The sequence below is a fragment of the Protopterus annectens genome, chromosome 6.part0 (assembly GCF_019279795.1).
Source record: "Protopterus annectens isolate FY-2018-M chromosome 6.part0, PAN1.0, whole genome shotgun sequence".
Classification (NCBI taxonomy): domain Eukaryota; kingdom Metazoa; phylum Chordata; order Ceratodontiformes; family Protopteridae; genus Protopterus; species Protopterus annectens.
Window position 1 is genome coordinate 1531448787 of NC_056737.1, and position 12134 is coordinate 1531460920.

At 34.8% G+C, this 12134-nt stretch overlaps 1 protein-coding gene across 1 annotated transcript in view; it reads right to left on the reverse strand.

Moving 5' to 3' along the window:
- Window positions 1–4469: 4469 nt before the first annotated feature.
- CCHR6.PART0H2orf76 (chromosome chr6.part0 C2orf76 homolog) overlaps window positions 4470–12134 on the reverse strand; it is a 600781-nt gene continuing 593116 nt past the window's right edge. The window contains exon 7 of the mRNA XM_044074994.1: window positions 4470–5656. The gene's annotated coding sequence lies outside the window, so the exon portion shown is untranslated. The remainder of the gene's footprint in view (window positions 5657–12134) is intronic.

Here is a 12134-nt window from a genome sequence, read left to right on the forward strand (position 1 = left end):
GTAGATATAGATAAAATAATAAGAAATAATCAAATTTCTATTTAGACAACTATTTCTATTTTCCCAATATACCCAGGCATGTGCAAAGATGTATGACAAATCAGTTTGTATGATGACAATACCTAATATGTAGAATACTTTACTTTTGGGCCAGAAAGTGAAGAAACATCAGAATTACTGAAAAAAATATATATATAGTTGCACTTCAAAACATCTAAAACTCATAACATCTAAATTCAAAACATCGAGACCACAACTTCTAAAACCCAAAACATCTAAAACCCATAAGATCAAATTTCATAACATTGAAACTTTGCATCACATCATCGAACACTACAAATCACATAAAAATAACATCCCTTCCACCTTTACCACCCCCAAACTAACAAACACACTTTTTACTATGTTTCTGCAGGAGGCAAGCCCCCCTGCAACCCTTGCACCCTCCCGTAAATTAAATATACCAACTCTGAGATCACACTACAGTGGTAAAAAGTAAATTTTTTAAAAAGTAAATTTTTTAACCCCACTGTATTGCGATCACCATAAAGAATGCACACAATGTCTATATAACTTACCTGCATAGCCTAAAACCCACATACAGAGTGGCAAAATAAACACTATATAAATAGTATAAATTCCAGTGTTATGAAATTCAATGTTATGGGTTTTAGCTGTTATGGTCTCGATGTTTTGAATTTAGATGTTATGAGTTTTAGATGTTTTGACGTGTAACTCGTATATATATTACACACACACACATATATATATATATATATATATATATATATATATATACACTCACACACACAAATCCATTGCTAAAGTAAGGTCTCTATAAAAGAAATAGGAATCATAACTTCTTAAATTATATCTTGTTAGAAGCATACTTAATTCAAATAGATAAGAACAACCATAAGCATTTGTTAAAATATCCTTTGTGATGATTTATAGGAGTTAATTGCTAATATTAAAGTTATACTCACAGAGCAGTCCTGCAGGATAACATTCATACAAACATAGATGTCCAATTATTGTCAGCACTGCAACTTATAACTTTTCAGTAAAATCATTTAAACTCTTAATGCATACTTGCTAACAAGTATAAAATTACACAGATCTACTTATTTACATTAAGAAGAGCACTGTATAATTTAAGCACAACAGTAAAATAGCTTGCAGTAATACTTAACTAAAACAAGAAACTGCTAGTGCAATTAGTATTAGTGCAATATGGTAGATGTGCTATACACAAATTTAGTTTTCTCCCTCCCTGAACAGTAAGCAAGTCATTCAAATTAAAACCATAAAAGCTGCCTTTAAATAATTGCTAATTATCAGTTAACCTTTTATTTAACTTTAATAAATCAATCTAATAACTGTATGCTGTTCTGGGCATTCACAACTAAAGATTAAGGTAACAGAGACTGGTGTGTCACTCTGAAAGCATTCCCCTCAGTTTCATTGTGTTACTTTAAAAAGGAATGACCAGGAGGTTATTTTCATGATGGGGACTACTGCATGGTTTAAACAAGTCTCAAGACACCTTGTGGTTAAGTAAAAGATTCAATTTGAGTGAAAATTGTAACAACATTCTAAAACAATGTGAGGCTGTAAACTTGAGAAAACATTAAAAAACTCACAAATGTTCACAGCCATTTCCTGTATGTTAATAAATGGCAAATCACAGACAACAATAGCAAACTGTAAGTCATTTTGCTCAGAAAATCATTAATACTCTTTTTAACAGTTAAATTAATAAATATTGTGTTACTAATACATTTAGTTTGGTAGATAACACAAATTATTCAAAAATGTGCTTTTGAGACACTGAAATAAATAAATTTGTAATCATGCTGTAAGAATCCCAGGCAGTCCTAATAAAATATGAAGTAAAAAAGGTAGGATAAGTCACTTATAATGAGTTACATAACTATTATTTTTTAAACTACTATTATAGCTTGTAATAGCTTATTCACTCTCTTTAAATGTTAAAAAGTTAGTGACTGTAGTGTGAGAGTTTGCATGAAGTGTGAAGCTGCATAACACCTGTGAAAAACTAAGTTACAGACAAAAAAAAAAAAAAGGTTTTACCTATCAGCAGAAGCTTTGAGAGATTTACTACTAGACATGGGTGAAGTGTCAGTTTTGTCTTTTTCTTTGAGTCTGTTCAAGAGGTTTTCTCAGATGATCTCTAATGAAGAGAAGGAAACTTCCATGTCCTAAAGGATTGTATTATGTTGCTTCTGGTATAAACAGATGCCTCTTCAAGACTATTAAATGTTCTTGTTCTATTAGACAGATGCATTTTTATTCTTGCAGGATAGAAGATTTGTGTTTGGATATTATTTTTAGTAGCTTTACAAAAGGCCAACGTTTTCCTCATTCCCAGTACTCTTGCAAAATTATCACTGTCAAATCTAATAAACTTTACTTATATTTTAATGAAGCTTTCTGCCAAGCTGTTTTTGGTAGAAGGTCTTTATCTATACAAGAGATGAATTTTATAATAACTGGCCTTGGTGCTGCAGAAGAGGAAGATGAAGCTGGCTTACCTAGTGTTCTATGGGCTCTTTCAATTCCATATGAAAGCCCTTTTTGTAAGTCCAGTATTTCCGGATTCCAGGAGTTCATAAAGGTAATAATGTCATTTCCGTACGTTTTCTTGGGGAGACCTAAAATTCTTGTATTGCACCTTCTTTCTCAGTTCTTGAGATCATCAAGTTTATTTATTAACTAGGTGTTTTGTTTAAGCAGAAAGTCAGTATGTTGCTCATCTTCTTTAAGCCTCCCATCCATATCAGTTAGTGCAACTTCCATGTCAGAGATTTTACTCTGGTGCTGCTGTGGTTCACTGAAAATTTTTGTCTGCTTCTGGTTGTTCTTTTGAATATGTTATAGGTTTTGCTGGATGTTATCTATTTTCATAGATGTTTGTAGAGTTGAAGTTAACATTTGTATCTCCTCCTTCAGTGCTGAATTCATTTGAGAGTATTTGGTGCTGCTCATTTTGTTTCTAATATGTCTTGGGTAATTTGACAAAAATTTCTTCAAAATAATTTTCCAAAGTTGTTACAAGTGAAGCACAAAGTATTATTGACAAGATTTTGTAAAGTTTAGTTGATATCGACTGAATTCCTGTCTGACTAAATAATTTTACAGAGCTCTGAAATTAAGCCGCCTTCAGATGGCCATCAATGAAACAAGCTGAAGACCTTGAGCCTTATTGACAGGGGAGGGATGGAAAATACCTACTTCATGGGTGACATCTCCTCATGATGCCTGTAGACATATGCCTCTTGTGAGCTTATGTCCTTGCTACTTAGAAATGAGATCACAACACTTAGGAAATTAAAGACCACCTCAATGACGGACTTCATTCCTGCAGGGAAAGACAGATGTTTTTGCACAGTTTTCTGGTCGTCTGGTTGTGGTCCAGCAGAGGCTTGAAAGTGTATGCAGGACATTCGTGCTGACCTTGTATTGAGCAAGCAAACTCCTCTATCACCTAATTACTGATTTTGGCTAGGAGTTCCTTACTTCAATGTTTGTAAGTGAACCAGCTGACCTTTTAGCACTTATGGCAATGAATCATGTTATCTTTTTCTTCCCCAAGCACAGACAATGCTGTTACAATTCTTGACTCATTACTTGGTGGCCACAATATTATGAAGGCCTCAGTGCTTTGGGAATCAAATTGTGAATATGTCCATAACATTTTCTTTAAATCTGTTTTCTATATCCCTCCATCAATGTACTATTTGCCATGTTCCAGTATGTGCCATCATGATGTTATAGGATGTGACCTACCCTTATATCCTACTTTTTGGTGCTCAGTGCCATAAAAATGGCTCATGACCTACATGCTACACACAGACACACCCTCCCTCTCACATGTATGCTTGAATTAGAGCCCTTAATCTACAGAAATCCATCTACCCTCCCAAAGAGAAGGAGGAGGAAGACAGCATTTAAGCCACTCACTTATATGCCCCAAGTGGGCTCCTTACGTACCCAAGTCCTCTACTCAAACTTGGATTCTCAGTCAGGGTACTATTTGCCTGCACTATAGAATTGGCACAACTTTCTTATGACATACATCAGTACCAACATCTGAAATCTGCAAGCAGAAGAGAAGAAAAGTCAGTCTCAGTGCTGCACTTGTGCATACATGACATTATGGCATGTGTGTCCCCAATCACAACTTTATAGAAAAGAATACCAAACCGCAATGAAAAAAAAAAAAAGACAAACCAGATGTAGACCCAAAGTCTCTGTGATATTAGATCTAAAACAAAATCTTTTCAAGTTGAAAATAAATATAGGCAAAACATACATCAAAAGTGCTTTGTGTTGGTGTACATCCTCATAGAATATACACTTATGATGGGAAACAGACTGAAGTAGCAGCAACATTAATATTTCAGGCATTGAAACAGTTATTTTTAAATCAAATCCGGCTACAGAACTCTAAGAAGCCCCGTTATTATTTAGCTTTTATTACAAGAACTTGCATATATTGTCAATACCAATGAAGAAACATTTTGCAACCATTATTTGTTTTTGTGTTATCCATGACTGTATACATTCCTTTTCTCTGCTTCAAGGAAAGAGCACAAAGTTTTAGCATTTTTATTGATGCCACTTAAACCCAGACTAAGTAGACAATACGTGGTAAGCTGAACTTTCCAGATCCAAAATACACTGTGTTGTGGAAGAGGATACATGCACTGGAAGACTTTACTTACTTTCTGGTTTAAAAATCAATGGTAAACCAAAGCCAGTACACAACCTGAAGAGTTATAGCCCAATGTTTAACCTTTTCACTATACTTATTTGTGTAAGCTATACAAGTACAATTAATATTAACCAAATGAAACAATTTCTCTGATTTATACCAATGAATACCATTGATTTTTCTCACATGCTATACATTGGGGTATATATCCAACAGTAAAAGAAAGATTCAGCACTGAGTAACTGAAAGATATAGATGCATTCACAGCACAGGAAATTATTACTAAATATAACATACCTAACTGTGGATGGCTCCAAGTATACCAAAGCAAACATTTTAGCAGTTTTACACACTTCACGTAAAAGAACCTGCTCTACTAAAAACTATGAAACTATGGCAAACTTAACACATCAAGTTTCAGTCCCATAGATTTTATCATAGTTTACACAGTAACTTTAAATTCTGTATCATAATCCCTTAATGTACATCTGGAAATGTACGCAAGGAAAGGAGCTGGATATACATGATTAGATCACTGTAGGTTAATGGTTACAAACTACCAACAAAATAAATGCCTCACCAAATTGGATGTCATGCAAATGAGATATGGGCACATTAGTTTTATTAACTCACTATAATATGTATTAGAAAAAAATGCTCCCTACTAACCACACTGTCAGATATGTCAGCTAAAGATCACACTTGTACGTTTTTGCCTGTCTTGAACTGCAAAACATTTTGGTAAGACATTCAAACCCTAATTCATATGCTTTAGCTTGCAACTCTTATTTCATGTACGATCCATGATCAGTGGAAAAGTAGGACCAGAATGCAGACATCTTTTGAAGGTGGCTGGTTGAAAACACCCTGCACTGGAGTGATTAGAATGAACAAGGTAGGTCACCTGACAGGAAATACCTACAGAGAGAACAATGAGAATAGTATCAATTTGGTGAACCAGGTACTAGATTGCAGACAATATGTAAAGTGGAAAACAAATTGGTTCTGCATATTAAATTCCTATTTCCTCCAAATAAGAATACATCCCCTTTCCTCTTATCTGTCAAGACTATGAAAGGTGCATTATGTAAACAGACTGCAAGGTCTGGCAGCTAGTAAAGAGCATTAAGGCTATGAGATGCTAACAAGTTGCTAAAACCCTAAAAGGAGCTCAAATCCTTGGCTTCAACAAAGTAATTTTTGAGCATTTGAGACTCAAATGTTTGTAAAAAAAAAAAAAAACTACCTATGAACTTACATTATCCATATTCCCTTCCATTTCTTCTATTATGCAATGTTTATATTATAAGACTATAATGCACTAAGTCAGTATGAAAGTTGCAACATCTGGGAAATTTGTCAAGATGCTGAATAAACAAAACAGACAGTAGGAACAAGTTTCTAGTCTTCATGAGGTATTTTTATTTAGAGTGCTTTCTAAAAGGAATATATACCACATGGCATGCAAATTCCCTGTAGCAGGACATTAGCATTTAAAGCCTGACATCCACTCCATATTCTACATCACCCTTAGAATATATTATATCATATCATGCATTATGATGCAGTGGTCATTTTGAATCAACTTATTTCTACAATAAGCAAAAAATAGTCAATATCAAAATGACAATTTGCTCACAGTGAAAAAAAACATCTTAATAAATGCAACTTTTCAGTCTTGACTATCATGATTAATTCATGAACAGTCCACTTCTATGCCGGTTCTTCTTCTGTTGCTTTATCTCATCAGAAGTGCATGACAAAGCTGTTTTCCCTGGATGCCTTCTCCTCATTAAGGGCAGTGCTTATGGCATTATTTTCCTGGGAGGCATGGCTTGTGGAATCTCTTTATAAATCTTGGTTATTACAGTTCTTTCAGTTTCTATGCCCTCTGGACAGCACTGACTCAGACACTTCTAACTACTCATCTTCCATGGACTGTGATGGACCTGTCTTATATAGAAGCTCGTGATTATGCCACATCTTCCATTTTTCCTATGGGGAAAAAAATCTTGGTTGGGCTTCTTAACCAGGAACTTCAGGCTAAAAACGTTGCATTCTTACTTTGTCTTAGACTTGTAATTGTCTTTGTCATCTGCATTTTCAAAAACAAAATGTTTGCCACTGCTGCTTTCCTAGTGTTTTCTTTACTTTAGAGGTTTATTGGCTGTTACAAGGCATGAACTCCAGAAGACCATTGTGGTATCTATTCCAATTTCCCAAAACACCAGAGAAATATGTGATTAACTGACTTGTTCAGAGTTGTATAGAAGGTAAATGGAGACTGAGGAAATTAAATCCTGGATCACAGGAAACAACTCATTAACAGCCAACAGCTTTAATCCTTGGTGCTAACTGACTTGACTGATTTCATACAACTAGAACGTAGCTGAAGTGGGTAATTAACAGCTTTTACTGTATGCCTTGAAAAAACCATAGCTTTGCACTACTTGGTCAGTACGTTGTATCTCATGTAATTCACTGTCCCTATATGCATTTCACTTATGCATCTTTTCACTTGATTGGGAACTGCAATTCAGTTAAATGTGAACATTAAACTTTAAACATTTTACTAATACAATTTATTTCTTTACTGAAAGAAATAAATGAATTATCTTGTTACCAATTTTTTGCTCAAACCAGCCTCTCACTGTTTTTCTTTCAGTAGCTGTACTTCTACGTCATTGTTTGAATATTTCTGAATTCTTTAACTATCTTCCTCTCACTGTTATCTATATAAATGGGTAACTGCAGAATTACCTAAAGACTCTACAGTTATTCATGAAGAATTGTTAGCAGAAGTTCTTTTTTAAAACATACTTATTAAACCACAATTTAAAAATGACATAGGTACACGTACACTAATAGAAAAGAAAAAACATAGTGACTTTTATTCTTTCATGCAGCATGCATGTTTTAATTTCAACAATTATCATTCACTCTAACAATATATACATTGCGTAATTCCTGCCTTCTCTTAAACCTCACTCCTCCTGAACATTATTCTGCATGCATTGTTCTCAAAAATTACATTTATTTCTATATAATTTGCTCCTTCACTTTTTGAAAGATCTACCTTCAATTCTTTTCTCTCTTTTTACAATAGTATACACTTTGGCTATGGCTGGTTTAAATTTTGACTTCCATTTTCCAGTGATTGCATTCTTGGCAGCCAATACCAAACTTAGTAAGGTCTTATGGTGTCTAAGCAATTCAGATCCTATATCCCAGTTCAAAAGAATAATTGAACAGACCACAGCTGAAGATTATATAGTTGAAACCAACGTTGTTTAATACACAAAGTAAGCGCTTTCACGATCTGTAACTGACCGCTTTTTCAGACTTATACATTCAAATGAAATAATCATAGCATTTAAATAGTATCTCATCAAATCAACAATTGAAGTAAATCAGTCAAGTCTATTGATCAAATAAAGCACTTAACACAGTAAATAGATTCTGTCAAAACATTTGAAACCCTAAAAACTAATAAAACAGCAAAGGTATAAAAAACAGCTAAGCTGAATAGCAATAAATATCTTTCAAAAAGCTTAGTGTTTAAGTGGTTTGGCTTTAAGGAAGGGCTTAAGTGACACTGCACCATTAATCCCTGGCAGTTTATCTTCATGCAGCAGCAAAATCCATTTTTGTTCTGCTGCTTCCGTCTTGTTCTTAATGTCACTGTCCCTCATACTTTGTTCTATAATCTCGAACACTAAAAAGTTAAAAACATGTTGAGAGCCTTCTGCTTGAACATGTCTTGCTAAGGCACTAGTTTCTTTAGCATTATTTATATCTCTTAAATGCTCTAGAATGTGCTCTTTGAAACTTCTGTTGGTTTTCCTTCCTTAAAGCCAAACTACTTAAACACTAAGCTTTTTGAAAGATATTTATTCCTATTCAGCTTAGCTGTTTTTTATAACTCTGCTGTTTTATTAGTTTTTAGGGTTTCAAATGTTTTGACAGAATCTATTTACTGTGTTTTTAAGTGCTTTATTTGATCAATAGACTTGAATGATTTACTTCAATTGTTGATTTGATGAGATACTATTTAAATGCTATGATTATTTCATTTGAATGTATAAGTCTGAAGAAGCGGTCAGTTACAGATCGTGAAAGAACTTACTCTGTGTATTAAGCAACGTTGGTTTCAACTATATACTCTTCAGCTGTGGTCTGTTCGATTTTTTATTATATTTGTGAGGCTCTGAGGTGAAGACCGAGTGTCTATTCAGTTACAGAACAGTTTATTTTCTATATTCAAAAGAATAATTTCCTTAATTTACAACCATTGATCCTCTAACATTTTAAACAAAGTACTCTGTAGGAATTTTTTAAACTCTTATAAGTAACTTTCCCAGAAAACATCCTTCCAATTGCCTCTCTCTCTTTCCTATCATGCCTTCAGCATTTGCTATATACACAAGAAAGAATTCTATGAAGTTTGCTTGGGTTACAAACATACCTACGCAAATACTACCAAGCAAAATCCTAAACCTTTTGGACTTTGTTGCATATTTGGAAGGCATTGTCTTTTTGTAAATTGCCTTTCCAGTTTCTCTTCCCAATGTTTTATAACCTTCTCTGACTTGTCTTAGACATCATGCAATATTTTATATGCACCACTAATTATTGTTTTTGTAACAGCTTCTATTCTAGACTCAACTAAAAACTCTTATCAGGGCTAATCTTTCATTTAGCTCTCCCCTGATCCTTTCTGCTTGCCTATACTCCAATATCAATCCCTGGAAGAGAATGCAGTCTCTAATCTGCAGCCCAAGTTTCTGCTTGGCCTCATCCAACTATATTACCTTTATCTAGTTATTTGCTCCAAATACTTTGGTTTCTTTGTTAATTTTTTTCAGTAAATTCCAGCCTCCTCTTGCCCATTTTCTACATCCCTAATTGTGGTTACCCCAATTGGTAAAATCTCCTTTCTCCATGCTGGTGTTGGATTAGTTCATAGAATACAGTCTACTATGTCAAGAAAATAAAATTTTGCAAGTCTTTTGTTATCATCCTTAAGGGCTCTCAGCCAAGATCCTACTCTTTCCTTATTCCTTGAACCCTTCCCCACCTTGTTTCACCATTATCTCTTTACACATTGATTTTTAAACTTCTGCCTGCATTATGTATGAGCCTTAACTATATGGTTCTATGAAAGCCCATCAAATCAGGTAATTCTGAACCACCTTGTTCTATTAGGAAAGTCAACTTATATCACTTGCCTCTTGCTCTCTTTCCCTCTTACGCAAGTTTTACTAGTTCTTTACTGAAGAGAACCTGGATTGATAATTTCCTCACCTTTGACCAACATATACCAACAGCGGTCAGGAAATCCTTCTCATTTGATAACAAGGGAATATCATCCAAATCAAAAGAGGTAATTGTTCCCTTCTTTTCAGCACTGATCAGACTAATTATAGAACACAATGCCTCCTTTGGGATAAATCTCACCAGATATGTCAAACTGTTGGAAAGACCCTAGATGTTCCTAACAAAAGATGACCATAGGCTTAAAATTCCTATGCTACCAGAAAAGATTAGAAGCACTGCCCTCTTTTTGTTTTATATGTTCTTCAGAGAAGACCTATACCTTGCCTTAGAGTTATCCTAAACCTTACCTTACAGTCAACAGGGACCCAGCAGTTCAGGATCTCTTGCACCTTCACAAATCAAACAGTTCTTACAAATACTAGAAGTAGAGACTTAAACCTGCTTCATCAGATCAATAAAACAAGGTATTGAGAAAGATTGTTTTGCTCAGTGTCTTTCTCACCTCTGGAATAGAATCCCTCTGCAGACAAAGCAGTGTGCTAGACTATCTTCCTTCAAAGCAGGACCTGGACAACTAGATGGATATTCATAAATTAACCCAGGCACAAAATGGCATAGCCCTCCTCAAAAGGGAGGTTCAGTCTAGGGTTGAAGTTATCAATGGGTAATGGTCAAGAGACTTGGTACCCTTGACCTTCCTATGAATTATCCACAAAGTCCCACAAAGTCTCCTCTGGTTGATAAAAATGTGCCTGATCTATGTGTAAAACATTTTTACTACTTGGAAAATTTTAGATTATGGATAGTACGATGCATTTCTTATTTTTTGTACTGTCTTTTGTTTCGTCTCTTTTCAGATATCCTTAGTTGCCATAACAGAATCCTTAATCCCTACACCTAAATGCTTCATCTTAGCATGTCTCCATAAGTACAGGCACTGCTGAAAGAGTTCATGTGTGGGTACACAGTTTGCCACTAAATTCTTTGTTTTACATTCATTAAATTTAATACCCTGAAAAGACCTGAAACTACTCCAAAATGTTCCACAACAATGGAAGGTCCTTTTCTGGATATTTCAAGCAAAAAATATCACCTACATATAAAGTTAACTTTTCTCGATTACCTTACCATTTATATTCTGGAAATTCTGAGCTCCTTATTTTCTTTGCCAATGGCTCCAAATATAAAGTAAAGGGGAAAGAGGACACCCCTGTGTTGTTCCTATGTTCAAACGCAGCTTGTCCAAGAAGAATCTTCCCACCTAATTCTGAGTTATAACCTTCAACATATCCTCAGAATTAACCCTATTAATCTATCAAGCAATGCAAATGTTATCATTACCCTGCTCATAAAATCCCTTGCTTTTGTTGCATTAAGATCCACCAACAATAGCAATGTTTTCTTACATTCTGCTTCCCTCTATATCATCTTTGTTCTATTAATGCTGTTAAATGTTAGCCTTCCCGCCCCAAAACCACACTAATCCATATATATAAATTTTGGCAACACCCTTGCAATTCTCTTAGCTAGTATAGATAAACACTTTAAAATCATGGATTAAAGTGAAATGGGTCTAATGTTGAAACGCGGGAAGCTCAAGAAACAAGGCAAGACTGGGATTTTGGATGCAGTACTTTAAGGAGAACAACAATCATACAGAATATTATATCCATAAAGTAGCAGAAAGTACTCCAAGAAATATGCCAACATGAGAATAGAGAAAGGAGATTCTGCCAATAGGGCTGACTGTAATTAGGGATATAGATAGGCAAGAGAGAACTGCAATTTACTGGAGAAAACTGGCAAAGGAACCTAGGCATTGGGAGCAAATATCTAGGGAGGGAAAGGTAACAGAATGGGAAGAGGCCAAGAATGTATTTGGACTGCAGGTTAGAGACTGCCTTCCCTATCAAGGATTGGCATCAGAGTATAGGCAAAGAGAAAGAAACAGGGGGTCCTAAATGAAAGACCATCACTGGTAGAGTTTTTAGTGGAATATAGGACAGAAGCGGACATTAAAAAGGAATAATTAGTACAGCAGATAAAATAGTGCATGATAACTACAAGAATCAGAGTAGGTTAGAAAGGATTGGGAAGTGAGACTCTATTAGCAATTCAA